The following is a 27,252-nucleotide window of genomic DNA, read 5'->3' as shown; positions in this document are numbered from 1 at the left end:
GTGTGAGTTGGGTAGCATTGAACAGCCTGTATTTACCCAGAAGTAATAACTGACTGTGCTAAAACTCCTTAGCCCAAGATGTGCCATTGTAATCTTCTCACTCAGAGACTGCTTGGCCAAGCACAGAGGAGCTACCCCCAGCCAGTGTAACTTTCACATCAACCAAGACATATTGCACTGCAAACTCCCAAACAGCAAAAACTATGTTAAATTTTGTCATTTTTATCCTTATGTCAGAGGAAAGGGGGAAAAAAATGAATTCAAAGCTTGAGAGCAAACCAGAGCCTTGCCCAGACTGCTTTGCTGGGAGGAGACAGACCATTGCCAGGAACCCTGACAGTGTTCCAAGGTCTAAAAGAACTGGCAGTATATCCACATGCTCAGCAATACTCAGGGTGGGCAGATGGGCAAGCAGGCACAGCTGCAGCAGTGAGCCCAGGGGAGGGTGGTGGTGCTGCAGGTTCTCCAGAGCACAATCTGCTTCCTCCTATTTGTTTGAGCAAGAGAAAACAGGAGCTGAACCCTGCAGAGGTCAAAGCCATGAACTTCAGTTAGGCTAGCACTGCAGACAAGCACTGGGTAAGAGTGCCTGTGCCTAGACGGGCTCCAGCTAGAGTGCCCCAAGGATGGGGCACACTACCTCTATTACCAGGGTTATCTACCCACCTGAAACATGACCCCAGGCACACCTGCCCTGACAGCCTGGCTGGAGGGCACAGTATCACAGTATCACCAAGGTTGGATGAGACCTCATAGATCATCAAGTCCAACCCTTTACCACAGAGCTCAAGGCCAGACCATGGCACCAAGTGCCACGTCCAATCCTGCCTTGAACAGCTCCAGGGACAGCGACTCCACCACCTCCCCGGGCAGCCCATTCCAGTGTCCAATGACTCTCTCAATGAAGAACTTTCTCCTCACCTCCAGCCTAAATTTTCCCTGGTGTAGCTTGAGGCTGTGTCCTCTTGTTCTGGTGCTGGCCACCTGAGAAAAGAGAGCGACCTCCCCCTGGCCACAACCACCCCTCAGGTAGTTGTAGACAGCAATAAGGTCTCCCCTGAGCCTCCTCTTCTCCAGGCTAACCAATCCCAGCTCCCTCAGCCTCTCCTCGTAGGGCTGTGCTCAAGGCACAGAGCCTCTCTTCCTCCCATGCACACACCCAAGTGTGTGTATAGATACAAAACACACATGCACATATATATATTTACATGCACTCACCTCTCAGTCCCTGGCAACTAAACAAGAGCCCAAAACTGTCCCTTGCACAGATCACAGAATCACAGAATTAAGCAGGTTGGAAAAGACCTCCAGGATCATTGAGTCCAACCTATCACCTAACACCTTCTGATTAGCTAAACCATGGCACTAAGTGCCTCATCCAGCCTCTTTTTAAACTCTTGCCTTTCTAGCATGATAGTGTCCTCCTGTTCCATGAGTTTGCCCTCAACTGTCGTTGTCTGTACAACATTCATCATAGAATCATAGAACCAACCAGGTTGGAAGAGACCTCCAAGATCACCCAGGCCAACCTATTAGCCAGCCCTGTCCAATCAACCAGACCATGGCACTAAGTGCCTCAGCCAGGCTTTGCTTCAACACCTCCAGGGACAGTGACACCACCACCTCCCTCTGCAGCCCATTCCAATGCCAATCACTCTCTCTGGCAACAGCTCCCTCCTAACATCCAGCCTGTAGCTGGATATGAGCGTGGGCCAAGGATGGGCAAAGCCAAGCTGTGTGATGGCATTGGTCCTGGAGGAGAAGCAAGGCCACTGTAGACAGTCAAAACGACAGCAGAAGCACAGAAAATGGTTTGAAATAGTTGTTCAGGTAATATAAACCTCCTTAATCTGCTGTGTCTCATTTGCATAACAGCAAAGGCTTTATTGTTGTGTTTTTTTTTCCCAGGGTGATAAATACATTTTCTTTTTGAAGAGAAACAAAGGCTCTGACAAGGCCTTTAATCATTAAATCAGTATAAACAACATTATAATACATTAGACTTGGAAATTATAAACTGCCATTGTGCACCAGCTAATTAAATTAGTACTGACAGCTTTCAGAGAGTGGGAGAAACAGGCAAAACATATTCCTTACTTTCAGGGGTGTGTTTGTCCTGGAGGTAAAGGCAGATAACAATGAAAAGAGACTGAGAAATTGGGGCTGGAGAAGGGAAGGCTGAGAGGAGATCTCATCAATGTGTACAAATAGCTGAGGGGTAGGGGGCAAGTGGCTGGGGCTAAGATCTTTTTGGTGGTCAGTAGCAATAAGACAAGGAGCAACAGGTACAAACTGGAACAGAGAAGGTTTCATCTCAACATGAGCAAACAGGCAAAACATATTCCTTACTTTAAGGGGTGATTTTTTTCCTAGAGGTAAAGGCAGATAACAATGAAGAGACTGAGAAACTGGGGCTGGAGAAGGGAAGGCTGAGAGGAGATCTCATCAATGTGTACAAATAGCTGAGGGGTAGGGGGCAAGTGGCTGGGGCTAAGATCTTTTTGGTGGTCAGTAGCAATAAGACAAGGAGCAACAGTATCAGAGTATCACCAAGGTTGGAAGAGACCTCACAGATCATCAAGTCCAACCCTTTACCACAGAGCTCAAGGCCAGACCATGGCACCAAGTGCCACGTCCAATCCTGCCTTGAACAGCTCCAGGGACGGCGACTCCACCACCTCCCCGGGCAGCCCATTCCAGTGTCCAATGACTCTCTCAGTGAAGAACTTTCTCCTCACCTCCAGCCTAAATCTCCCCTGGCACAGCCTGAGGCTGTGTCCTCTTGTTCTGGTGCTGGCCACCTGAGAGAAGAGAGCAACCTCCTCCTGGCCACAACCACCCCTCAGGTAGTTGCAGACAGCAATAAGGTCTCCCCTGAGCCTCCTCTTCTCCAGGCTAACCAATCCCAGCTCCCTCAGCCTCTCCTCGTAGGGCTGTGCTCAAGGCCTCTCCCCAGCCTCGTTGCCCTTCTCTGGACACGCTCAAGCATCTCAATGTCCCTCCTAAACTGGGGGGCCCAGAACTGAACACAGTACTCAAGGTGTGAAGGTTTCACCTCAACATGAGGAGAAACTTCTTTACAGTGAGGGTGACAGAGCCCTGGAACAGGCTGCCCAGAGAGGTTGTGGAGTCTCCTTCTCTGGAGCCTTTCAAAACCTTCTTGGCTGCATTCCTGTGTGAACTACCCTAGGGGATCCAGCTAGGCAGGGGGGTTGGACTCGATGATCTCTGGAGGTCCCTTCCAACCTCTAAGGTTCTGTGATTCTGATCAGCTGTAAGCACTTTCTGTGTGGGAGCAAGGATCCATGCAGGGAACACCTGAACATCTGAACCACCACCAGCACCCTTCCTAACACAAGAAAACCTATTTCACAAGTGGGAGCTGCACCTGGTCAGCTGTGAGTAATAGGCAACAAGTTCAAGTCAAGTCCTCCTTACAATGAAATCCAAGAAGTATGCCCTGGAAAAGATTAATTACAGCTGTTGTGCCATGGAGTGAGAGCTACTGGTCTTCTGGAAGGAACCTGAATTCCATTGTTTGGGAAGACAAAAGCCTTCACTCAGCTGGGGAGCAGCATAACAACAATTTAAAAGCAGGAGTGAGACAAACTGCATTTATTCATGAGGAGCGTTAATACCCTTTGGAGTGTTCTCATCATAATTTAGGGTTGCTATGCAACACACAGGTCCAAACCTGATTCCAGCTACAGCAGTGAGGCAGAGCATCTGCTGGCTTTGGTAGGGCCTGGAGAGACCCTGCCCAGGCACTGATGGCTGCATCCAGCACAGTATCCCAAGGCCATGTTTCCAAGTGACTTGGGGCTAAATGCTGACCCAGCACCCTGACCACTGCTGTGAGTGGCTGTGTTTCCAGCCCAGTGAATAATAGCAGCTGGGGAAAGAGAAATGTCTCCCAATCCAGACTCTTGTCATATACAATCCTTGTCAAGATATAACCTTCTACAAACGAGCTTAATTCATGTTAGTAACACCAAATAATGTTGAGACACTGGAAGGTGTCCAGAGAAGGGCAATGAAGCTGGTGAGGGGCCTGGAGAACAGCCCTGAGGAGAGGCTGAGGGAGCTGGGGGTGTGCAGCCTGCAGAAGAGGAGGCTCAGGGCAGAGCTCATTGCTGTCTACAACTACCTGAAGGGAGGCTGTAGCCAGCTGGGGTTGGGCTCTTCTGCCAAGCAAGCAGCAACAGAACAAGGGGACACAGCCTCAAGTTGTGCCAGGGGAGGTCTAGGCTGGATGTTAGGAGGAAGTTGTTGGCAGAGAGAGTGATTGGCATTGGAATGGGCTGCCCAGGGAGGTGGTGGAGTCACTGTGCCTGGGAGTGTTGAAGCAAAGCCTGGCTGAGGCACTTAGTGCCATGGTCTGGTTGAATAGCTAGGGCTGGGTGCTAGGTTGGGCTGGATGATCCTGGAGGTCTCTTCCAGCCTGCTTGATTCTATGATTCTATGAAAAAAACCCATGGTGTAAGAGGCAGTGACGAGACTGAGGAAAAAGTGAGGAGGAGACTTCTGAAATTTCCCTTTGACATCTTGTCAGAATTGGGCATTTTGAAATGCTTCAATAAGCTGAAAACAAATCCCAGCCATGAGTTTTGCTCTCATTCCAAGGCAGCACTCTCCAGCTATGCAGCAGCTTTGTGCTTTCCAGACACCTTGGCAGGTAGCTGCATTTTTCTGGTGACAAACCTTGATTGTCCTGGTTTGGGGGCTTTGTCTCCCAAGCCCCACCTGTGCCTGCAAGAGCCAAACACCCCACAGAGTGAGTGCTTTACCCTGCCAAACACCTGCAGCAGGAGGCTCGGCGAGCCAGCCCACAGCTTAGCAAGGGTGCACAGGGGACAGGTGCGCTTCCCAGCGCCGAGGAGGAGGCTGCTCTCAGAAACCCAGTGTCTGAATGCAGTGGGGAGAGGAGGAGCAAAAGCACAAATGCTGCTCTCTTAGCTGTGGGAGGTGGAAAAGAAAGTGTCACAGAATCACAGAATCTCAGAATTTACCCGTTTGGAAGAGACCTTCGAGATCATCGAGTCCAACCTATCACCTAAGCCTTCTAATTAACCAGACCATGGCACTAAGTGCCTCATCCAGCCTCCTCTTAAACACCCCCAGGGATGGCAACTCCACCACCTCCCTGGGCAGCCCATTCCAATGCCAATCACTCTCTCTGGGAAGAACTTCCTCCTAACATCCAGCCTAGACTTCTCCTGGCACAGCTTGAGGCTGTGTCCCCTTGTTTGATCACTGCTTGCCTGGCAGAAGAGACCAACCCCACCTGGCTACAGCCTCCCTTCAGGTAGCTGCAGACAGCAATGAAGTCTCCTCTGAGCCTACTCTACTCCAGGCTGCACACCCCCAGCTCCCTCAGCCTCTCCTCGTAGGGCTGTGCTCCAGCCCCCTCACCAGCCTTGGAGCCCTTCTCTGGGCACAGTCAAGCACCTCAACATCTTTCTTAAATGGAGAGGCTCAGAACTGGACACAGCACTCCAGGTGTGGCCTAACCAGTGCTGAGTACAAGGGCAGAATGATGTCCCTGGTCCTGCTGGCAACACTATTCCAAGATGCCACTGGCCTTCTTGGCCACCTGGGCACACTGCTGGCTCATGTTCAGGCAGGTATCAATCAGCACCCCCAGATCCCTCTCTGTCTGGCTGCTCTCAGCCACTCTGACCCCAGCCTGTATCTCTGCATGGGGTTGCTGTGGCCAAAGTGCAGCACCGTTTATCTGGGAGGAAAGCTGTGGAAAGAGGGGGATCTCATTTCTAGCACCCCTGCTAATAAACTTTCAGCACCAAAACCTAAAAAAAAGTAAAAAATCAATTTGTCTCCCACAACAGCAGCCAGCAAGCTCAGGCATCCCACACTGTCACAGGTCCTCTGGCTTCACACTTTCCACAGCATAGACAAAATGAGTGAGGCTTGAAGGGTCAGTCCTACAGTCTGGCTTATGAGACAGCAGAAAAGAGTATTTTCTCTGTTTAATTACTTTGTAATAATGACCTTTGTCATTAGCTCAGCGTTTGTGTCTGCCACAACGTTCCACTGTTAAGGCTGAAGCAAAAATGAATGCAAAGCTTTCTCCTGACTCTTTGTACTTGGCCACATCACATCCCTGCAAAGCTGCCTAATCAATTCATTTGTGCATGAAAGGACAGAGAGAGTGTCCTTCCCGAAGGGCCCCTCCTAGCAGAGCCAGTGTGGGAACAGAGGTGACTTGGAGAGTGAGAACTGAAAGAAAACTTCCCCAGGACTCACAGGATGAATACATTTAGGGGACACAGTCTCAAGTTGTGCCAGGGTAGGTATAGGCTGGATATTAGGAAGAAGTTCTTCACAGAGAGAGTGATTGGCATTGGAATGGGCTGCCCAGGGAGGTGGTGGAGGCACCGTCCCTGGGGGGTGTTCAAGAAAAGCCTGGATGAGGCACTTACTGCCATGGTCTGGTTGATTGGATAGGGCTGGGTGCTAGGTTGGACTGGATGAGCTTGGAGGTCTCTTCCAACCTGCCTGATTCTATGATTCTATGATTTAGAGAGCTGTGGGCAGAGGTCTTCCTTCTCCCTCTCCCCTTTCCCAGAGCTCACAGCTGGATATTTTCAGAAGCTATGCAGCCTCAGAACAGGAGCCCTAGAGATCATAGAACCATAGAATCACAGGATCAGTCAGGCTTGGAAGGCACCACAAGGATCAGCCAGTTCCAAACCCCCTACCATGGGCAGGGACACCCTGCCTTAAACACCTCCAGCCATGGGGCCTCAACCACCTCCCTGGGCAACCCATTCCAGCCTCTCACCACTCTCATGCTCAACAAATTCCTCCTCACCTCCACTCTGAATCTCCCCACCTCCAGCTTTGCTCCATTCCCCCCAGTCCTGGCACTCCCTGACAGCCTCAAAGTCCCTCCCCAGCTTTTTTGTAGCCCCCTTCAGATCCTGGCAGACCACAAGAAGGTCACCTGGGAGCCTCCTCTTCTCCAGCCTGCACAGCCCCAACTCTTTCAGTCTGTGCTCACAGCAGAGCTGCTGCAGCCCTCTGAGCATCCTCCTGACCCTTCTCTGGACACTCTCCAGCATCTCTACATCCCTCTTGTAATGGGGGCTCAGAATAGTGCAGTAGAGGGAGAGAATCACCTCCCTGACCCTGCTGGCCACACTTCTCCTGATGCAGCCCAGGCTCTGCTTGGCTTTCTGGGCTGCAAGTGCACACTGCTGGCTCATGTTCAGCTTCTCCTCCAGCAGCACCCCCAAGTCCCTCTCCTCAGGGCTGCTCTCCAGCCACTCACTGCCCAGCCTGGATCGGTGCTTGGCATTGCCTTGATCCCGATGCAGGACCCTGCACTTGTTCTTGTTGAACCTCCTCAGGTTGCCTTGTGCCCACCTCTCCAGCCTGTCCAGGTCCCTCTGGCCCCTCCAGCCTGTCTGCTGCAGCACACAGCTTGGTGACATCAGCAAACTTGCTGAAGGTGCACTCAGTGCCACTGTCCTTGGCACTGACAGAGATGTTGAACATGACTGGTCCCAGGACTGATCCCTGAGCACATTCAGACATGCTGTCTGGAGGCCCTTTTCCTCTCTGCAGTTCTCTAGCCCAGTCTGTCAGGGGATGTGGACCCATCAGATCCACGAGGTTCAAGATTTCAGGAGCCACTGAAGTCAACTTTCTGACCTTCTAACACACATCAGTTAAACAAACTGATCGTAGAACAACCAAGAAGTACAACCAGTGCCAGGAAAAGTCCTGCAGCCAGCAAAATTCTCCTGCATATTTTATCCTATAATCCACTGCACTGATACTTAACCACCACACCAAGCAGGTGGAAGTTTGAGGGCCATTGAGCACTGTGAATTTTCCCAATGCATCACAATTACCAAAACACCTGTGCTAAATAACTTTGTGCTGAGGCACTGGGAAAATTCACAGAGTGTTCAATAGCCCTTGAAATTTCTCATTTCTAGCCAGCAGCTGACTGGCTGAGTGCTCACACATCACACCCCAGCACAACGCACCTAAGGACTGGTTCAAGACCCTCAGCAAGGCCCTTTCCTCCTCTGCTGGAGGTTATGAGGTCTCTGTGATTTTCAGGCTGCTTCTACTTTGTCTCCACACTTGCACTCACTTGGAGCTGGTGAACTTTTGTGTGAGCAGGCACCAAACACTGCCAAGCTCCACTGTCCCTCTTGCCAGTGCAGCACACCTGCCTGTCTCAGGACCTTCCTTCTCTGGCATAGCTAGGACACATGCTAAATTAGAGGCAGAAAAACCCCTTGGACCATGAACAGGCTAACACCAAGATCATGACTGGTCCCCCTGCACTCTCCATCCCATTCTCATGGAGACACCAGAGAGGGACTAAGGGCTCAGTTTCACCCTAAATGCTGCAGCAGCTGAGGACATCACATCTGCATCCAGATCGAGGCAATGCCAAGCACCAATCCAGGCTGGGCAGTGCCTAGCTGGAGAGCAGCCCTGAGGAGAGGGACTTGGGGAATCTCAACAGGAGCCAGCAGTGTGCACTTGCAGCCCAGAAAGCCAAGCAGAGCCTGGGCTGCAGCAGGAGAAGTGTGGCCAGCAGTGAGAGGGAGGTGATTCTCCCCCTCTACTCCACTCTGCTGAGACCCCACCTGGAGTACTGCATCCAGTTCTGGAGCCTCCATTACAAGAGGGATGTGGAGATGCTGGAGAGTGTCCAGAGAATGGCCACAAGGATGCTCAGAGGGCTGCAGCAGCTCTGCTGTGAGCACAGACTGAAAGAGTTGGGGCTGTGCAGGCTGCAGAAGAGGAGGCTCCCAGCTGACCTTCTTGTGGCCTTCCAGGATCTGAAGGGGACCTCCAAAAAAGCTGGGGAGGGACTTCTTAGGCTGTCAGGAAGTGACAGGACTGGGGGGAATGGAGCAAAGCTGGAGGTGGGGAGATTCAGAAAGGAGGTGAGGAGGAAGTTGTCGAGCATGAGAGTGGTGAGAGGCTGGAATGGGTTGCCCAGGGAGGTGTTTGAGGCCCCATGGCTGGAGGTGTTTAAGTCCAGGCTGAATGAGGCTGTGCCCAGCCTGATGTAGGGTAGGGTGTCCCTGGCCTGTGGCAGGGAGATTGGAACTGGCTGATCCTTGTGGTGCCTTCCAACCCTGACTGATTCTATGATTCTATAACTCTGTGACTCTATGTGTTCAACTCCTGGAGGCACAGAGCAAGGCAAGGCTCAGTGGATGGCCAAAAACTCTTTAGCTATAGTAGAAGACATAAAAGACTACACAAGCCCCTGCTGCATGGGGTGGGAAAAGAGGACAAGAACAAATTGAAGGGGTTTCAGCAGGCAGAAACAAGAAGAATGAGAAGTTGATAAACCTTCCTTACAGTGGGGAACTAGAAACATTCAATCAATTTAGTCTGTCCCTGGGAAGGTTAAGAGGTGACTTGAGACTGGTCAGTAAGTGCCTACACAGAGAGAGGAGTAATAAGATGAGGCTCTTTAATCTGACAGACAAAGGCATCTTGAGAGCCAGTGGCTGGCAACCAAAGGCATTGCTTCAGAGAAATGGAAGTGTTCTTGGTGCAGAACAGTTAAGGTAATTAATTAGCCACTGGAACAATTTACCTGAGGATGTGACAGATTCTCTGTCACTTCAGCTCCTTAGAGTGGACCTCTGTGGGATATTCGAACTCCACCAGAGCATCTGGGGTTTGAAGTGGGGAGGAAGGGAGGTCACACAGGAAAAATCACTGGTGTGGGCTGTTGTGGGCTCCTTCTGCATAGCTGCTCCAGAGATCTTTGGAAGCCAGACAGCGACAGCAGGCAGCTGCTGCTGCGTTAGGTACAAAACCAGCAGGGAAGCCAAAGCACAGAGAAGTGACACTGATTTGGAAAGCACAATGCAGAGGTCCCTCGAGCCTTACAGGGAAGCCCAGGGCTGTGCCCAGCCCTTGCTCTCTAGCACTTTGCTGCTCAGAATAGAGCAGAGCAGAGGAAAATTATCTGCTCACAGACGGATGGGGGCTGAGCATGGCTGCTCTGTGTCTCAGTCCTGCCCTTCCCAACGAGGGCTGTGATTTCCACGGGTCCGGTGCTCGCCAGCAGCTTCCAGCTCGCCCGTGGCAGTGCAGAGCATCACTTCGGTCTTGCTGCCCAGGCTTGGTGCTTTCCTGAGGAGCAGCAACACCACACAGCAGCGAGTGACTGCCCTCAGCAAAGGGTCTTTATCATAGAGCATCATAGAATCAAGAGATCTCCAAGCTCATCCAGTCCAACCTATCCCCAGCCCTAGCCAGTCAACCAGACCATGGCACTAAGTGCCTCAGCCAGGCTTTGCTTCAACACCTCCAGGGATGGCAACTCTACCACAGTATCATCAGTGTTGGAAGAGACCTCACAGATCATCAAGTCCAACCCTTTACCACAGAGCTCAAGGCTAGACCATGGCACCACCACCTCCCTGGGCAGCCCATTCCTTAGAAAGAGAGGCTGGAAGCAAGAGCTGAGATTAGAAATGCATGTTAATGCATGGAGAAAAGAAGACTTAGAGGGGATTTGATATATGTTTATCTGAAGGCTGCCAGGAGGGGGGGGACAGGCTCTGCTCACCGCTCCCTGGGATAGGACAAGGAGCAGTGGGTGTAAGTTGCAGCAAAAGAGGTTCTGCCTCAACACAAGGGGGAACTGCTTTACTGTAAGAGTCCCAGAGCACTGGAACAGGCTGCCCAGAGAGGTTGTGGAGTCTCCTTCTCTGGAGCCTGTCTGAATGTGTTCCTGTGTGACCTGTGTTAGGATTGTCTTGCTCTGGCAGGGGAGTTGGACTCGATGATCTCTTTGGGTCCCTTCCAACCCCTAACATCCTGTGATCCTAATAAAGTGCCCTGGTTTTCCACAAGCAGAGGCAATGTCCATATCATCACTTCCTACAGCTTCTCAAGGCAGCTCACAGCACGACCTCAGCTCCTCAGTGCTGCCCCATCACCTATTTGTAGCAAGCTGCTGTGATAATGAAGCTGAACCTCTACAGCAATCACCTGATAGAGGAACTATAAACACAATTTTCAGGGTTGCTTAACACAGTCACTGGAAGGTTCACTGCATCCCTACCAACCTCCAGCTAAAACCCAGATCATTTTTTAAGAGATAACATTTTAGAAGCCTTCAGCCTTTATGTTACATTTTGTATTTTAGGGGGGAAAAAAAAGCTTGGTCTGGAGCCCTTGACACAAGTAAGAGGTGGATTTCAATGCCCCAGACTTAAGTGCACTTTAGAATGAGTGATGTTTAAATTTAATTGGGTTTGGTACATCAGCATAGGAATTTCAGCACAAAAGTACAGTTTCCTTATGTGGCTTTCTAGTATTTAGCACCCTAGACACTCCTGTTTATAGAATGATATGTTTATATCAGACAGGAAGGATCCAAAGCTGACTGCACAGGCACATTGTTGCCACATCCTTTTGTAAGTGATCCATCACACACAGACTCAAACCAGAGGGCAAAAGGACCAAGAAAATCAAGCTCTGGAAAGTAACTTTCTGCTTAAATCACTATTAATGAGGCTGCCCAAAGGATTTCCACCTTCACAAGAGCAAGAGGAAAACCCCAACTCCTCTAGGCAGTACATTTACATGCTGTGAGCTTCACCTAATCCCCAGCAGCAGTTGCTGAGATCCTCTCTCTGTGTGGGGATGCTGCATGGCCATGCAGGCTCCTTCTCCAGGCATGCACAGTCTGTGATGCCTCAGGGGGTGCATCAGGAAAAGTGTGTCCAGCAGGGCTAGGGAGGTTCTTCTCCTCCTCTGCTCTGCCCTAGTGAGACCACACCTGGAATACAGTGTCCAATTCAGGCTCCCCAATTCAAGAGGGACAGGGAACTGCTGGGAAGACTCCAGTGGAAAGCCACGAGGATGACTGGAGGACTTGAGCAACTTTCCTACAAAGAGAGACTGAGAAACCTGGGGCTGTTTAGTGTGGAGAAGAGAAGACTGAGAGGAGATCTCATCAATGTGTACAGATATCTGAGGGGTGGGGGGCAAGTGGCTGGGGCCAAGCTCTTTTTGGTGGTTAGCAGCAGTAAGACAAGGAGCAACAGCTACAAACTGGAACAGAGAAGGTTTCACCTCACCATGAGGAGAAACTTCACAGTGAGGGTGACAGAGCCCTGGAACAGGCTGCCCAGAGAGGCTGTGGGGTGTCCATCTCTGGAGACTTTCAAAACCTGTCTGGATGCATTCCTGTGTGAACTACCCTCTGTGATCCTGCCTTGGCAGGAGCATGTTGGACTCAATGATCTCTGAAGGTCCCTTCCAACCTCTGAAGTTCTGTGATTCTGCACAGGCTCCAGCAGCACTGCCACAAGCACAGCTATTTCCAGCCTTCTTGTGCTGCTGCTGCAGTGCATCTTCAGATAACAGGGCTGCTTCACAAATTGTTGCATAACTGCCCAAGCAGTAAAAAAAATAAATGTCTCCATACATTTTGGTGTATTTATTGTCAGCAAATAGGAGAGGGAAAAAAAGACGCTGTCTGCTCTCTGTTATAGACTTATTTCACTGACTGCCCAGGCTGTATTTCACTTTAAGCAACTCTAAATGAGTGATCATAGAATCATAGAATCAACCAGGTTGGAAGAGACCTCCAAGATCATCGAGGCCAACCTAGCACCCAGCCCTAGCCAATCAACCAGACCATGGCACTAAGGGCCTCAGTCAGGCTTTGCTTGAACACCTCCAGGGATGGTGCCTCCACCACCTCCCTGGGCAGCCCATTACAGTACCCATCACTCTCTCTGCCAACAACTTCCTCCTAGCATCCAGCCTAGACTTCCCCTGGCACAACTTCACACTGTGTCCCCTTGTTCTGTTGCTGGTTGCCTGGCAGAAGAGACCAACCCCACCTGGCTACAGCCTCCCTTCAGGTAGTTGTAGACAGCAATGAGGTCACCCCTGAGCCTCCTCTGCTGCAGGCTGCACACCCCCAGCTCCCTCAGCCTCTCCTCACAGGGCTGTGCTCCAGGCCCCTCACCAGCTTTGTTGCCCTTCTCTGGACACCTTCCAGCACCTCAATATGTCTCTTGAATTGAGGAGCCCAGAACTGGACACAGCACTCAAGGTGTGGCCTGAGCAGTGCTGAGCACAGGGGCAGAACAACCTCCCTTGTCCTACTGGCCACACTGCTCCTGAGCCAGGTCAGGATGCCATTGGCTCTCTTGGCCACCTGAGCACACTGCTGGCAATGGTGATGTTGTAACCAACCACCAAATAACCACAGTACTGCAACCAAAGACCATTGTAGACTCTCCAGCATTCCCATGACTTCACTAGGATGCACAGAGAAGGAAGAATCCACATTCCATTATAACAAATCCAAATGACCTGAACCATTAGGTCAATGTCAACACAAGTGACTCTCAAATACCTGAATTGGAAGGCTTCCACAGATGCTATTCCCTCTCCAGGAGCCAGAGACCACTCTGAATGTCAGTGGAAGGTTGTTTTGTTCTCAATTTGCACCTGAGTTTTATTTGGCTGCCTTCTAAATTATTCTCCCCTCCTTTCTGATTAAGAGAGCTTTCAGATCTTACACAGAGGGCTCTCAGGCTCTTTGGTCGTTCCAGAGTTTCTTCAAATCAAATTAAAACAAACAAACAAACCCCAAAAGAAAACAAAACAACAACAAAAAAAAAAAAAGCCCTCTCACATCTGCAAACAGAAAAATGCAGGAAGACAGCCAAAAATCAGATCATCAGCACTAACATTTAACCATCGCTGTGTTTCACTGTGTGCCTGTACATGTCTTGTATCAAGACAGACACCCTTATGCTCCATGTCCCCTGGAAGCAGACAAGTACACATGATTCACTCATAATTAATGGTCCTGGCTGTTCCAACAGCACTAACAACTGCATCTGCTTTTGTCTGTGGAGGATTTGAGCCTCAAGGTTTGGCTTCACCAAACTAACGCTCTGCCTGCAAAATAGTCACCTAGGACTGGCTGGAGCCAGGATTTATCACCTGGACCCCAGATGCAGCCAATCCAAAGACAAACACACTTGTTCTCTGAAACTGAATCATAGATTGTCAGGGGCTGGGAGGGACTTCAAAAGATCATCTGGTCCAGCCCCCCTGCCAGAGCAGCATCAACTAGAGCAGATCACACAAGAAAGCATCCAGATGGTTCTTGGATATCTCCAGAGAGGGAGACTCCACATCCTCCCTGGGCAGCCTGTTCCAGTCTTCTGTCACCCTCACAGGGAAAAAAATCCTCCTCCGGTTCACATGGATCCTCCTATGCCACAACCTCCACCCATTGCCCCCTGTCCCATCACTGGGCATCACCCAGCAGAGCCTGGCTCCAGCCTCCTGGCACTCACCCCTTGCACATTTATAAACATGAATCAGGTCACTCTTTAGTCCCCTCCTCTCCAAGCTCCAAGCCTCAGCTCCCTCAGACTCTGCTCATAAGAAAGATGTTCAACTTCCTTAATCATTTTTGTGGCTCTGCACTGGACTCTCTCAAGCAGCTCCCTGTGTTTCTTGAGCTGGGGGCCCCAGAAGTGGACACAACACTCCAGATGAGGCCTCACTAGGGCAGAGTAGAGGGGAAAGAGAACTTCTCTCAACCTACTAATCACAGCCCTTCTAATACACCCCAGAATGGCATTGGCCTTCCTGGCCACACAAGCACACTGCTAGCTCATGACCATCCTTCCACCCACCAGGACAACCAAGTCCCTCTCCCCTTCACTGCTCTCCAGCAGGTCAGTCCCAAACTTATAGGTCCTCCTAGGCAACCATCAACAGAAGAAGGGGACACAGTCTCAAGTTGTGCCAAGGAAGGTCTAGGCTGGATGCTAGGAGGAAGTTGTTGGCAGAGAGAGTGATTGGCATTGGAAAGGGCTGCCCAGGGAGGTGGTGGAGTTGCCATCCCTGGAGGTGTTCAAGCCAAGCCTGGCTGAGGCACTTAGTGCCATGGTCTGGTTGATTGGCCAGGGCTGGGTGCTAGGTTGGACTGGATGATCTTGGAGGTCTCTTCCAATCTGGTTGATTCTATGATGTGAAAGGAAAAAAACTGGAGAAAAAAGCCTGGAGTATTTGCCAAACTGACAACCCTCCCAAGAAAACAACAACAAAACCAACCAAACACAAATAAAAACCCCCAAAGAAACAACAGCCAAAAAGGGGACAAACAAAAGAAAATAAGAGACAGCACTAACCAAGCCAAGTCAAATATCAACCTGCTTTTGTGTGCTTCCTTTCATTAAGTTTACTTTAGGATTCATTGGTGACAAACTGGAGTAGATAATTAGGACCTGCCTTACAGATGCCTGTCCTCTGCGTGCTTAAGAAATCACTCATGCTCCACAAGGAAGGGGTGAATAACAACAACAAAGCCCTCTCATTTGCAAAGGTGTTTGGTGGTCTAAGCACGAGTGGAGATCTCTCCAGCAGTGCTGAACTGATAGCTCTAGCAGTGTAACACTCGTGCCACTGCCAAAGCAGTTGAGCCCTGTGGAGATAGCCCAGCCCATTGCATTCGAGTCTGCCAAGGGGTCCTGAAAGCACAGCCCTACGAGGAGAGGCTGAGGGAGCTGGGATTGGTTAGCCTGGAGAAGAGGAGGCTCAGGGGAGACCTTATTGCTGTCTACAACTACCTGAGGGGAGGTTGTGGCCAGGAGGAGGTTGCTCTCTTCTCTCAGGTGGCCAGCACCAGAACGAGAGGACACAGCCTCAGGCTGCGCCAGGGGAAATTTAGGCTGGAGGTGAGGAGAAAGTTCTTCCCTGAGAGAGTCATTGGACACTGGAATGGGCTGCCCGGGGAGGTGGTGGAGTCGCCGTCCCTGGAGCTGTTCAAGGCAGGATTGGACGTGGCACTTGGTGCCATGGTCTGGCCTTGAGCTCTGTGGTAAAGGGTTGGACTTGATGACCTGTGAGGTCTCTTCCAACCTTGGTGATACTGTGATACTGAGATAAGACCCCTTTATTGCAGCCTGTATGTCCCCCATCTCTGCAGAAGCAGGATTCTCCTGCGGAAGGGAAGGCTGTGCAAGTTTACCAGCTTGTACTTTTCTGTGTGTCCTGTTAGCACACATTACAGCTTCATACAATCATAGAACGGTTTAGGTTGGAAGGGACCTCAAGGATCATCCAGTTCCAATCCCTTGCCACAGGCAGGGACACCTCCCACTAGAACAGGTCGCTCAAGGTCTCATCCAACCTGGCCTTGAACACCTTCAGGGAGCAAACAGCCACAACCTCCCTGGGCAACCTGTGCCAGTGTCTCACCACCCTCGCTGCAAAGAACTTCTTCCTACCGTCTAGCTTAAATCTCCCCTCTGCCAGTTTCCCTCTCATTAATCCTGCAGAGGAGCATTTTCAGTGTATTTAAAATGCTTTCCCTCCCTCACTAGCTCCCCGCGGTGCCGGCCGGGTTCTGATCTGAAGAGCAATCAATGAACAAGCTCGGCCATCAGCCGGGGTTCCTGGCTGCCCAATGAGAGCAGCAAACCTCAACACGCCGCTTTATTGGACGGCGCCAGCAGTCGGCTTTGGCGCAGCTCGCAGCGCCTAATGCTGGGTTTAGATGTTTGTGTTTGAGCAACAAAGCAGCGCCGGCCTGGGAAGGCAGCAGGGCTGCCAGTGCCAAGCTGCAGCCAAATGCGCTGGCTGAGGACCGGAGTCTCCGGCGCGGAGCGCTTTGGCCAGCTGGTTGTGTGCGGGCTGATGGCCGAGGCAGCGCTGCGATGGCTCCCGACAGCGAAGGGGCGGACTCCTGACTTGTCAGGGACCTTGTGTGCAAAAGAGACGGTATTAAGCTTTCCAAAGCCTAGCTGGTGAGTGAGCGGGTCCTGAAGACAGCTCAATCGTGAGCAAAACACACTTGGCAAGCGGGCAGGCTGCCGTGGCAAGGAACAGCCTGCACCGTGGCTCAAAGGGAGAGTGCTCCTGGCTGCTGAGCTTCCCGCAAGCACAGTCTGCACCGTGGCTCAAAGGGAGAGTGCTCCTCTCTGCTGAGCTTCCCGCAAGCACAGCCGGGACCATGGGTCAAAGGGAGAGTGCTCCTGGCTGCTGAGCTTCCCGCAAGCACAGCCTGGACCATGGCTCAAAGGGAGGGTGCTCCTGGCTGCTGAGCTTCCCGCAAGCACAGTCTGCACCGTGGCTCAAAGGGAGAGTGCTCCTCTCTGCTGAGCTTCCCGCAAGCACAGCCTGGACCATGGCTCAAAGGGAGAGTGCTCCTGACTGCTGAGCTGCCCGCAAGCACAGCCTGGACCATGGCTCAAAGGGAGAGTGCTCCTGGCTGCTGAGCTGCCCGCAAGCACAGCCGGGACCATGGGTCAAAGGGAGAGTGCTCCTGGCTGCTGAGCTGCCCGCAAGCACAGCCTGGACCATGGCTCAAAGGGAGAGTGCTCCTGACTGCTGAGCTGCCCGCAAGCACAGCCTGCACCGTGGCTCAAAGGGAGAGTGCTCCTGGCTGCTGAGCTTCCCGCAAGCACAGCCTGCACCATGGCTCAAAGGGAGAGTGCTCCTGGCTGCTGAGCTTCCCCTGGCTGCTGAGCTTCCCGCAAGCACAGCCTGCACCGTGGCTCAAAGGGAGAGTGCTCCTGGCTGCTGAGCTGCCCGCAAGCACAGCCTGCACCGTGGCTCAAAGGGAAGGTGCTCCTGGCTGCTGAGCTTCCCCTGGCTGCTGAGCTTCCCGCAAGCACAGCCTGCACCATGGCTCAAAGGGAGAGTGCTCCTGGCTGCTGAGCTTCCCGCAAGCACAGCCTGGACCGTGGCTCAAAGGGAAGGTGCTCCTGGCTGCTGAGCTTCCCGCAAGCACAGCCTGCACCGTGGCTCAAAGGGAGAGTGCTCCTGGCTGCTGAGCTTCCCGCAAGCACAGCCTGGACCGTGGCTCAAAGGGAGGGTGCTCCTGGCTGCTGAGCTTCCCGCAAGCACAGCCTGGACAGTGGCTCAAAGGGAGAGTGCTCCTGGCTGCTGAGCTTCCCGCAAGCACAGCCTGGACCGTGGCTCAAAGGGATGGTGCTCCTGGCTGCTGAGCTTCCCGCTAGCACAGCCGGGACAGTGGCTCAAAGGGAAGGTGCTCCTCTCTGCTGAGCTGTCCGCAAGCACAGCCTGCACCGTGGCTCAAAGGGAAGGTGCTCCTGGCTGCTGAGCTTCCCGCAAGCACAGCCGGGACTATGGCTCAAAGGGAGAGTGCTCCTGGCTGCTGAGCTTCCCGCAAGCTGTTAAATAAAGAAGGTTTAAAAGCCTGGCAAGGGAGAGCATAAACAGAAGGTGCTGCTCCATCTCAGAGAGTTTTGAGAGAGAGGACTATGTTTTCTTGTGGTACCACAAACGCACTTTGTGGACTCCTAAGCTGACAACATCAGCAGTTGCTTGTGCCGATGAGGTGTCACCATCTCTCCCCGGTGCCCGGCCTGCAGGAGGTAATGAGCATCCGCTAATGCTATCAGTGAAAAGAGTTGCTTGGCTAGCCTGAATCAGACCTAAAGAGCCTGTGGAGACAACGAGAGCCATGTAGATGGGTTCTGGCTGCCTCTCCCGCAGCCACAGGGGTTCGTGCTGTCTGGCAGATTTGTGCTGATAAGCACAGCAATTAGAGAGAAAGAAGCAGGACACGATAGAAACTGTCAGTTTGTAGGTAGCTGGGAAAAGGAACCGCATCTCACCAGAATGAGGCTTTTAAATGTATTCGAAATGAAGAGCAACTGTCCAAAGGTGTGGATGATGCACTAATGAAATGAGAGTGGCAACTGCTGATTTGTTTTCCTATTTCAGAGTTGGTTTGGGAGTTTCCGGAGGTTCACTGATTCGTTGATGTTTGCATAAAAGAAAGGAACATCATCAGAGCACAGAGTACTCAGCTATTAACTTCATAGAACTTCATAGAATCAACCAGGTTGGAAGAGACCTCCAAGATCAGCCAGGCCAACCTAGCATCCAGCCCTAGCCAATCAACCAGACCACAGCACTAAGTGCCTCACACAGGCTTTCTTTGAACACCTCCAGGGACGGTGACACCACCACCTCCCTGGGCAGCCCATTCCAATGCCAATCACTCTCTCTGGGAAGAACTTCCTCCTAACATCCAACCTATACTTTCCCCGGCACAACTTGAGACTGTGTCCCCTTGTTCTATTGCTGGTTGCCTGGGAGAAGAGGCCACCCCCCACCTGGCTACAATTAGGAGAAGGGGCAGCTCCCTAGTACAACTGCATGCAGGTTTGGCAGCTGCAGTGTGGACTACAAATAGACATATTTGTGGCTTGCTGTTATCAAGAAGTGCGTTTGGCTATTTCAGCAGCACAGACTCAGATGATCACCCTGGAGGAAGCACACCACAGAGCCAGACCTTTCCCAAACAGCACACTGCTTTTTGCTAACAGCCTTAAATCCTTCTTAACCACACAAGTACAAGAAACAGATTTGGAAATAAAGGATGATGGTGGTCCCAGCAGGGGATAGCATTATCCTAGGTGATCCTCCCCAGGGAGTGCAGCAAGGATCATTAGAGAGCCTGTTTGTCCTTATTTAATCCTCCCCAACTCTACCAGGAGCCCAGTTGACCTGCTGTTACCTGGTGGGTAAGCACAGAGCGGAAAGATTCATTACCCTAAGCTAAGGCATTGCAGGTCACTGTGCCTCCTAAGAAGTAAAATGACAAAAGAGCTCCAATTTTCCTGCTTCCTGAGAGCAGCAACCATTTTGCATACAGCAGGTCTCGTCTGAGCTATATGGCTGATACAATAAATAGCCAGCACTAACTAGCTGCCAGCTTAACACCAGCAAAAACGTCATTTTCCCTTTTCAGTCCTATTTTTAAGCACTGACATTATGAGGAAAGACACAAGGGACTTAAATCTGTGGGAAGTCTTAAAGAGAGAACACATTTCTTCCACCTGCATTTTCTAGATAACACTCTAAATATCCAGCTTTTAATACTGTGCTACCCACCCAATGAATGGGATGTTAGCAGGCACTAGGCAGAGCCACAGATACCTCTCATGGGTAGCTACAGCATCCTCCAAATCACAGTCTCTTTTCAGCTTACTCCCACAGTTTTGCATCCTTCTCTTAAGTAGCTAAGTGCTCCCTCCTGGCTTCCTTCAGGTGATGCACTTCACATTTGATCTGTCTCCATTAGCAACTTGGCTACTTCTAATAGATGTTTGTTTAGGGTTTGGGGTTTTTTCCAAGTCATGGACTATTCTGATTGGCAGCTGCAGCCTAGAAACAGCCCCATTTAGTGGTAAATGAACACAGGGGAAGTAATTAAACTAAAGGGAGTCCTGGTAGAGATGAGACATGCAGGAGAAGTAGGCAGCTCTATCAAAAATGCTGCTGTTGGCCAAAGACCTGTCCAGAGCAGGAGGGAGACAGCCCTAAGTCTTTTGCAGAAAAGCCACATGCAGCTGTGAAGAAGAGCAGCTGCCCTCCTCAGGGAGCATCTTAAAGAGAGAGAGATTTATAGACCTTTTCCTTAAGTTCTCTGTGTTCTACGACTGAGATTTGCTGCATTTTTGCTTGAAACAAGGCTGATGCTCCAGGCCAAACAGTGCTGCCAGGAAATGACACCTCCCTAGGGGCAGTACGTAGCTGTTTGTCAGGGCCCCTTCACACCTCCCTGGGAAGCAGCTGGTGCTGCCCACACCCTGAGAAATGCTCCCAGAGCTCATGAATCACTGTTTTGATTAAGCCTGGCAATTCCTACCAAGCTGGACTGTGACAGACATGCTCTGGAATCGGAAGGTGCACAGCAAAGTCTGGGCACGGAGTTCAGGCTGCATCATACTAGAGGTCTGCAGGGTGCAGCATCACCTTGAGCCTCTGTGCCCATTAGTGTCGAGGCATGCTAAGAGGCGTTTCACACAAAAGCTCTCCCAGATGAGTAACCTGGTGGTGACCGCTACTGAAATGGCCTCAGGACCACTCTATTCCAGGGCCCTGCTGCTCCCAGGATGCTGCTTCTCATTCACAAAGCCTGTGGCACAACTCTCTCCTTCCCTCAGTGTACTGCAGCAATGCAAAACCTGGGGAGTAACAGCCAGCCTTGCAATGAGGTGTTGCATCTGCCCAGTGCTGCTGGCACAAGGTTTGGGCTGGGCCCAGAGCCCTCAGAGCCTGAAATTCCAAGGCTCCATCTGTGCTGAAACTCACCCAGTGCCTGAACCTGGTGGCAGGGCGAAGGGCTCCTCGCTGGCAGAGGGCTGCTCCCAGTGCTGTGCAATGGGTTAAATGAATGTGTGAAAGGCCTGAAGCACTGGTGGCTTCCTCTGCTGCTGAAATAGCCTCATCTTCCCCATCCATATTAAGCTCAAGCCCCACGGATCTGAGTCTTTGCTGAACACAGCCCGGAACAAGCAAATCCATCACTCTGCAGCGCACAAGGTGTCACTGCCCAGCGAGCTGCCATTCCTGCTTCCGCTGGCCTCTCTCTGGCAGGCTCCTAGTGGCATTTAACGGTGAAGGGTACAGATGGGAGCCATCACACGTGTGTGTCCCAGAGGGGTTGGCAGACCCTGCAGACAGCAGCCCACAGCTCTGCACGCCAGCGGCAGCGGCAGCCGCAGCGTTTCACACGGCGCTAACGACCTCGACAAATCGCTGACAGTGCTCTGCTGGTTCGCACCGAGCTGCTCTGACAGTCCTGGCTGTTACAAGCCATGATGTGCTAGGGACAGGGAAGCATTAGTCATTCCTATCCACGGATGCCAACCAAATTCCTCATCCCTCCCCCCACTGCCTGCAGTGCAGCTGTGAAAGTGGAGATTACTCTGGACTGCTGGGACCACCTACCCACGCTGCAAAGGGCAGGAGAAAGAGGGTGCTGGGACGTAGCATCCTGCCCCCTCCGCGCAAGAAACATCTCTGTAGAGACTGAGCCACTCTGTAGGAGTACTTCATCATGATTCATGGGTTGCAGACAACCACTGTAAGGAGCTAAGCCACATGCAGTGGCTTAGTATGCAGCATTCTTCTCCACTTCCCACACATGAATTTCAAATGCCACTGTAGACACTTCAACATCCAGCCAGGCTGGAGCAGGAGCTGTCTGCTGATGGAAGCAGGGACTTGTCTACGCTAGGGAAGGTGATAGGTACTGAAAGAAAAAGCATGACACTGCCACATGCAAAGTCTGCCCCACTCTGTGTGTAACCTAAACTCACATCCTGAAGTGATCAGACTTGCTGGGAGAGGCAGGATCGTGCCAGGGCTAGTCCAGAGTGTGCCCTGGCAGCCCTACAGCTGTGCAGTGGCAGTGTTTTAACTTCCACATAATATTAGTATCTAAGGGCAAGGCTAATGACCAGCTTACAAATTCTCTAGGCCTCTTACAGGACCTGACATGTGCCTTGCTAGTTTGTCTGACTCCCTCACCCTGTAAGCCCTGTGTTGGCTTTGACCACTGGGGCTAGAATCACATTACATCTGTGTATTAATTAGTAAGTCATCAGGTTTTTTTCTCCCCATGAGCATATAGGAGTTCATGCTGGGTCTATGTGTGTTTCCAGGGCAGAGAAGGAAACCCAGTGCTCTGCAGGAGAGGGAGAAGTACCTGGCTGGCTGAGCTGCCAGTATTTCTGGGAGAAGAATCCACTGAGATGTGTTTCGTGGCCTTTCTCTGGCATGGCCAGATGCCATGTCACTTTAGCTGGGTTAAAGGTCAGCATTCATGGGCCTCACCTTTGCTTTTTGTGAGCTGCTCTCTGCTGTTAGGGCCTGTAGCTGAATCAATCATTGGTGTACTGGAGCTTCCCCTTTTGTGCAATTAGCTCAACATTCCTGGAACAGCAGCATGGCCTCTTCAGCAGGAGGTCTTTACACACATCATTAACCAGACCTCAGCTCCAAAGGGCTGGGTAATGGAAGCCCAACACTTTAGGCTGCCTGGGGACCTGGCCACAAGAGCTCAGCAGAGGAGTGCAAGACTTCTGCTGCAGCTGTAGGCATCTGTTCAACTCAGCAGGAGTCTCCAGGAGGGTTTCCATTCCAGCTGCCGAGAAAGCAGCATGGAAATGTGCCCCAAAACCAAAGCAAGGTCTCTGTGAGAGGGCTGGGTCCTCTTCCATGCTGCAAAGGCAGGCAGTTCCCCATCTCCCTGTCCTGAAAAGGTTCTGCCCCAGAGTGAACCTAGGTCATAAGCACAAGAGAAATGTAAACCCTGAGCTCTGAAGAGGGAGATGGGATCAGACACCTGAGCTCCACTCTGAGGTGGGAGGTGGGATAAGAGGCATCTGAGAAAGATGGATTTAAAAGAGACAAACTGCAAACACCCAAGAGCAATTTGAGCTCCCCACCCCACACACCTCAGTCCAAGAGGGCTTCGACCGTTTCCAAACATCCCCGGGAGAAGCAAACTGTGCAGCAGCACAGAGAGAACTGCTGATGAAAAATGCATGGCACACACAAAGGGTGCAGGCAGATGCTGCTCCAAAGGCATCTCTCATCTTCTCTACCCCCATCTCCTCCTGCTGCAAAAAAAATCTATAGCAAAGCACTGTGAAATGCAGTATTCTGTGTAAAGTTTTTTGGAATCAAAACTGAAACATCTTTCATGAAGGAAAGCTGCTTTAAAAGTAAGAAATGACTCAAAGGATGACGCATCCTCAGTGCCTGCTGAGGAACTCCAAGGGGAACCCCAGCTGAGGAGCTCGCTGCATACTGAAGTGCACTGAGCTGCTTTCATGGCAGTGCCTGTGCACAGCACACTCTGCATCACAGGATAACCTTTAGGGGAATAGCTTTGAAAAGCCAGAATTAGACATTGCTATTAGACAGTACAAGAGAAGAGATGCTGGCTTTTAATGTTGCTTCTACCCTGAGACAGGTTTGCATGGGCAGGGAGGAATATTGTGTTAGGTTCCATTACTAACCAGGAGAAAAGACATCAAGAGCATCCATTGATAGCAACTTACCAGGAGAAAAGACATCAAGAGCATCCATTGATAGCAACTTACCAGGAGAAAAGACATCAAGAGCATCCATTGATAGCACGGTTCTGCCTTTCACGGGCATGCATCAGCCTTCACCAAACTCCACCAGAAAGATACTGAGGTGGGCAGCCTCTGGCCAGTGCTACCAGCTGCTGATTTGACAGACAGCAAGACCTTGGCTGAGTTCATTTTCAGAGGAAGACATTAACAATTTGAATACCAGTGCAAGTTGTGATAGTAGAAAGAACAAAACCCTCAACTCTAGATGCCTGCCTGGAAACTTCCTATCTGTACACCTCTGTCCCATGCAGGACAACCTCTGCAGCTGCTACCCTACTGGTAACAGCAGAAAGTAGAGATGGCTCCAGGAGATAGATCCATGTTTGTTCTGTGAAGATGGTAAATGGCAACGAGTTTTAATGGCAAGCCCAGTTTCAAACAAATGAGCTGCTGGCAGAGGATTCTACCCTTCTCCATAAATGCTCACAAAAGAAAGAAGGCTGAGAGAGAGACCCAGGTCAACTCAAACTCAGTGTCCATACATTCAATCATTTATACATCACACTAGGCAGAAACTGTGCCTTATTTGCCAATGTCAGGAAAAGAAACAGACAGCAGAAAAGGAAAAAGACTTAGTCCTGTGCCAAATTATCAAACTGCCAAGGGGTAAAACCTTGCCATACATCATTCATGCTCCACATACAGCCGTCTCACTTCTCTAGCCTCTTCCTTCCTTCCTCTGATCTCGAAGCTGTTTGCAAACAGAAAGGAATAAAACCTCTCACCTCCAATGCAGCTGGTAATTAGTTTTTGTTAATACATAAATGATAGAGGAAATTAATTAAGGAACAGAAAGGGCAAGAGGCCCAAGATCGCACAGCAAGAGCACTTTAACGGCTACATTCTGGCCACTTCAGAGTAGCGCTTGCATGATAATGCCTCCCTGCTCTCCAGCAAGCGTTTGCAACGGACCGCGAGTCCTCAGACTAATGACTCCTCCAGCCCGAGCTCGCTTTGCAACCTTGCTACGTCGGGGCACAGGGTTTTTCTTCACCTCCACACCATCGCCCCTCTGGCCCCTGGTTTAATGATTATTTATGGCGAATATGAATAGCAAAGGAGATGATCCAAAGATGAATAATGAAAAGGCAACAGGAGACAAAAAAAAAAACCCCGCTCCAGTCAGTTAGTATCCTACCTGCTTCATATTAAACACGACTTAGCGCTGGATCTCTGCATCCTAGAGGAGGAAGGGTGAGTTTTAGGGCCATTGCACAATATGAACTTCCCCAATGTATCACACTTAGAGAACCTCTTGTGCCGAATAACTTTGTGCTGATCCACGGTGGAAATTCACAGTGCTCAACAGCCCTTGAAATTTCTAATTTGTGCCTTCCCGCGGAGGAGCGGTGGAGTGGGTGTGGGTCTGCTGCTCGCTGCTGCACCGCGGCGCTGGCCACGGCAGCGGCAGCTCTGCCGAGCCTCACTGCGCTCCCTGAGATCTGTGGGTCCCTTTCCATGATTAAGCAGCGTGGAGCTATCTGCTTCCCAATTTGCATCCAGCGCTTCCAACGGCGAGAAGATACAGCCCTTTGAAATGCTAACCGAGAGAGAGGTATTAGAGGGCATGGAGTCAGTCATCAGCAAGTTTGCAGATGACACCAAGCTGGGGGCAGATGTGGCTGGGCTGGAGGGCAGAAGGGCTCTGCAGCGGGACCTTGACCGCCTGGACAGATGGGCAGAGTCCAAGGGGATGGCATTCAATAGCTCCAAGTGCAGGGTGCTGCACTTTGGCCACAACAACCCCATGCAGAGATACAGGCTGGGGTCGGAGTGGCTGAGAGCAGCCAGAGAGAGAGGGATCTGGGGGTGCTGATTGATACCCACCTGAACATGAGCCAGCAGTGTGCCCAGGTGGCCAAGAGAGCCAGTGGCATCCTGGCCTGCATCAGGAATGGTGTGGCCAGCAGGAGCAGGGAGGTCATTCTGCCCCTGTACTCTGCACTGGTTAGACCACACCTTGAGTACTGTGTTCAGTTCTGGGCCCCCCAGTTTAGGAGGGACATTGAGATGCTTGAGCATGTCCAGAGAAGGGCGACAAGGCTGGGGAGAGGCCTTGAGCACAGCCCTACGAGGAGAGGCTGAGGGAGCTGGGATTGGTTAGCCTGGAGAAGAGGAGGCTCAGGGGTGACCTTATTGCTGTCTACAACTACCTGAGGGGTGGTTGTGGCCAGGAGGAGGTTGCTCTCTTCTCTCAGGTGGCCAGCACCAGAACAAGAGGACACAGCCTCAGGCTGCGCCAGGGGAGATTTAGGCTGGGGGTGAGGAGAAAGTTCTTCACTGAGAGAGTCATTGGACACTGGAATGGGCTGCCCGGGGAGGTGGTGGAGTCGCCGTCCCTGGAGCTGTTCAAGGCAGGATTGGACGTGGCACTTGGTGCCATGGTCTGGCCTTGAGCTCTGTGGTAAAGGGTTGGACTTGATGATCTGTGAGGTCTCTTCCAACCCTGATGATACTCTGATACTGTGAAAGTAAAAGCTATTCTATGTACGAGTTTCAAAGCAATTAATCACAGAGGCAGAGGCACAAGTGTAAGATGTGTTTTCAAGTCTTCCCTCTCTCCTGCTTTCCCACCAGACCCAGCAGTTTTGGGCAGAGCCAGGAGGTGGAAGGCTATGCTCAGCACCACCATCACCTGTCGGTCCAATTCCCCACCATGACCTTATGTGCTAGTTTGAGCCTAGCTGGGATAATTTAGTGAGAGGAATTAGATGACAGGCTATGAAAAGGAAACAATGCTGATGTCTGCTGCACTCACAGGCTTGCTGAGATGTGTAAGAACAAGAACACAAACACGGATAACACAGTTGCTCTTTGGCTGACTCCCTTCTCTCTCTCTCCAACCTGCCATCTGTGTAACTAACCCCTCTGCTTCCTAAGCCACCCAGCTGATCCTCCAAACTCACCTTGAACTTAAGGCAAAGTCTGGGATAAGATAGAGGGATGGACAGGTGGTTGGGAACTCAGTATCACACAGTATCACAGCATCACAGTATCATGAGGGTTGGAAGACAGCTCACAAATCATCAAGTCCAACAGGCACTCTGGTTTCTGTATTACTTTTCAACTTGTACATTTCTGTCTATAGCTGTAGGTATTGCAAATATCTGCTTGTATATTGTGCTAAGCTGTAAATAAAAAGCTTCATTCCTTAATTTCCATCTGCTGAGTCTAATCTGGGTGATTTCATAAGAGTGAAATGGGGGGGGCAGGGAACACCCAAACTGTCACATTAACAATCTTTGCCTGGGTATCAGAATTAATATTGATTATTACTTTTGCA

This window comes from Pogoniulus pusillus, chromosome 16 (genome assembly GCF_015220805.1).
Source record: "Pogoniulus pusillus isolate bPogPus1 chromosome 16, bPogPus1.pri, whole genome shotgun sequence".
Classification (NCBI taxonomy): Eukaryota; Metazoa; Chordata; class Aves; order Piciformes; family Lybiidae; genus Pogoniulus; species Pogoniulus pusillus.
Note: the sequence above shows the minus strand (reverse complement) of the source record.